Genomic DNA, 3500 nt, shown 5'->3' on the forward strand with positions numbered 1-3500 from the left:
CCCCCTCCCCCCCCCCCCCCCCGCCACCCAGTACGGGTGGTCTTAGTTAATGGCGAACCTACTTGAAGAGGTGTGTATGTTTGGGTGGGTGGAAGAGTTAAGTGTATTTTGTATGCAAAAATCTCAATCACCTTTCTTGAAAGTTGGGTTTAGCCCCCCCCCCCCCCCCCAAATAAAATAAAGCATGGGTCCTAAAACAGATTTGTGAACTTAGGTTTGTCCAAGATTTATTCAGAAAATATCGTAGTTATTTCCACATACCTAAGTTCATAAATCTTGGATCGGTACAACTAGATCTTTATCTCCTTTTGCAAGTTTCACTTTCTAGCAAAGGGCGCTACTAATTGTGGGTTTTGAACATTCATCATCATCAGTAAATCCCACTAATAGCAAAGCTAAGGTAGAGTCAGGGGCGGACCTAGAGTGATAGAAGGGGTAACCTCCGTTGCCCCTTGACGCTCCGGTGATTCTTCGACGGTAGTGTAATTTTGGAAAAATTTGACGTTTTTTCTATTTCGTTACCTCTTTTTTTATTGAAACGTTACCCCTATGTGGATTTTCTAGATCTGCCACTGGGTAGGGTCTGGGGAGGGTAAGATGTAGACAGTCTTACCTCTACCTCGTAGGAATAGAGAGACTTCCAGTGAGAACCCCGGCTGAATGGCAGTTTTGCATCAAACCTTGAATATAAGGCACATAACACTCGGCAATTAAGATAAAGGTCAATTAATGCTAAGCATTTCAATGTTTTCTCCTATTTTTTCTATTGGGCATCGTGGGCCGTAGGAAATGCTTTAAGATGGTCTCCTTTCTCATAAATTTAGCTTTCATGTTTTGATCATCAATAACTAATTGATCATCAGGAAAAGGAAGCAATTGCAAAATCATAAGATAAATGGAAATTGTTGATTTACAAGAATACTTATACATTAAATTAAAATTCAAAAATTTAACTAAACTAAATATTGGTTGTAATCAGTGGTGGAGCTTGACTAAAAGTTCTAGAGAGGGGGGGGGTCATGGGACCTAAACATTCGGAAATTTTATACTTCTAACCGAAACATTCGGGGGAGGGGGGTGCACCCCCAGGTTTCCACTAAGCTCCGTCCCTGGTTGTAATGACTTTTCTAGATTGTGTTTTTTTTAATTTTATTATTAAGGGGTTTTCAGTAATTACCTTTATAATATTTTTTATAAATATTTATATACTATTATTTTGTAACAAAAGTATGCATTTGTAGTTGTGCATTGTGTTTAAATTGTTGTATCTTAATCAAAATAGTTGTACATTGTACTTAAATTGTTGTTCATTATCTAATTTATTTATATATTATTATTTTGTAACATTTTTTTAAATTGTGCTTAAGTTGTTGTATCTTAATCAAATAATGGTTTCATTATCTAACCAAATTCAATCTGTTTTGTATGCATGTATGGTTGTAAATTGTGCTTAAGTGGTTGTACCCTAATCAAATAATGGTTTCATTATCTTACCAAATTCAATCGGTTTGATCCATTCAAAGTTGTGTTGTTTTATTTGTAAATTTACACTCCATAAATTAGCAACAATTTTGTGCATAAGGTGTTATAATTTATATTTGGGGGGTTTTCAAAAAAAAAGTTGATTTTTTAAACTTTAACCCAAAAGCTTTTTATGTTTTGTAATTTTAACACATATAAATTGTTTTTTTTTTCATTTTTAACTCAAAAGTTTTATTATTTTCAATTTAACCTCACAATATTTTTACCTTCAACTTTGGTCCCTCTACTTTTCATCTTTCGCAAATTTTCTTTTACTTTCGTTCTAAATTTTGCGAATTAATACGGCGCGACGTGCGTGTGTTGTTTAACGTTTTTTTGTTTCGTTCAAAATTATGCGAGTTAACACGACACAACATGCATGTGTGGTTCAATGTTTTACATTTATTTTTTTCGTTTGACAAGTTTGTCGCAACGCGCGGGTCCTGGATCGACTCAGTGTTGGTAGTCGCTGACGGTGGTGTGACATTAGTGCTATTTGGCATAGTTCTACGCCCCCGCCGCAACGCGGGGGGGGAGTATAAATCTAGTTATACTTAATTAAAATCTTGGGTTTACCAGGATGGATTATTTTTTTACTTAACCAAACCATAATATGGAATTTTTTTATATTAATTATACATTTCATAAAGAGCCTTAGATTTAACTCCAAAATTTATACCCTGTCAAGAATAATAGAAAAGATTTACTAATAATACAAGTTTTTTAAGTTATATTTACTCGAAAAGTTAAAATTTAAAAAAAAATACTAAATTACAAAATTATCCTAAGTTTTCTCATATTTTAATATATTCAGCCTTCTTCACTTTCCACGAAGGTTTTCCCCGTAGATCAATCTTTTTTAGCAGTTTTCCTCACACAATTAGGTGGTTTTGTTTTATTATTATTTTGTTTTTTAAGGGAAAATTCATTAGAAACCAGCAAGAGGTTGGGAAGAAACAAAGTCTACGAAAAAGAAAACAACAGTAGCACCAACCCAAAACATAATCCACACCAAACAGAAAAATCACAAAGAAACCTACAACCCTTCCAAATAGATTACTGAAAGCATGTACAAGGAGCACATCTCAACCTAGGCCAGGAGAGCAACCACCGGCTGGACCTGGTGCACACCTAGGAGAACAAGTTCATGGTAATGTTTTCCAGTATTACTGAAATGCTCCTCTTTAAAGTATTGTGGATTAATTCATTCCCTTCCAAATGAACTAGATGGTAGAGTAAGCAATTGCAAATCCCAAATTTTTCTTCTCTTTATATTTCGAGACAGCTTCCACAACAACCAATAATGATGCCATAGTATCAGCCCTCGAAAAATCAAAGCCACTCCACCATGAAATTTGTCTCCAAACCTCCACCGAGTAGATGCATCTAACAAAAAGAGGCTCCACTTGTTCTAAATGAAGTTTGCTTGCATAAATAACAGACTATATAAAGAAAATTAATGCTATGTATATAACATTTAAAATGTAAAGAAAATTAGTGCTATCTTACTAAATATTTATGTTAAATCTAGTGGGGTTGTAACTTAACAACAAAAATCAAAGGCATATTATTAGTTTTTTGGAAACTGTAAAGTTGAAAATATGTTAACTGCAATCACTTTCATTTACCACTAATCTTGATGAATGTTATTTTTGTTTACCTTTTTACCAGTCTAGCTTCTTTTATACTCCAATAGCAAATTTAAAAAAAATTAAAAAAAAAACACTCAATCACTTATCAAGTGTAAGAAAATCTTATATTATAAACCAAAACAAAATCCACAACAATGGCAAACAGATCATATTACCATTGGGCATATACAAATGAATTTAAATCATGTTTTAACAAATGGAGTATGGTGGGAAAAAAGGAAAGATGAATAAATCAAGGATTGAATGGAAATACTGGAAGAGAAAATGAAGGAACAAACCTGGAAGAACATGGATTTTGCAGGATATGGTAGATGATTCATCCCCATC

This window comes from Helianthus annuus, chromosome 16 (assembly GCF_002127325.2).
Source record: "Helianthus annuus cultivar XRQ/B chromosome 16, HanXRQr2.0-SUNRISE, whole genome shotgun sequence".
NCBI classification, from domain to species: Eukaryota; Viridiplantae; Streptophyta; class Magnoliopsida; order Asterales; family Asteraceae; genus Helianthus; species Helianthus annuus.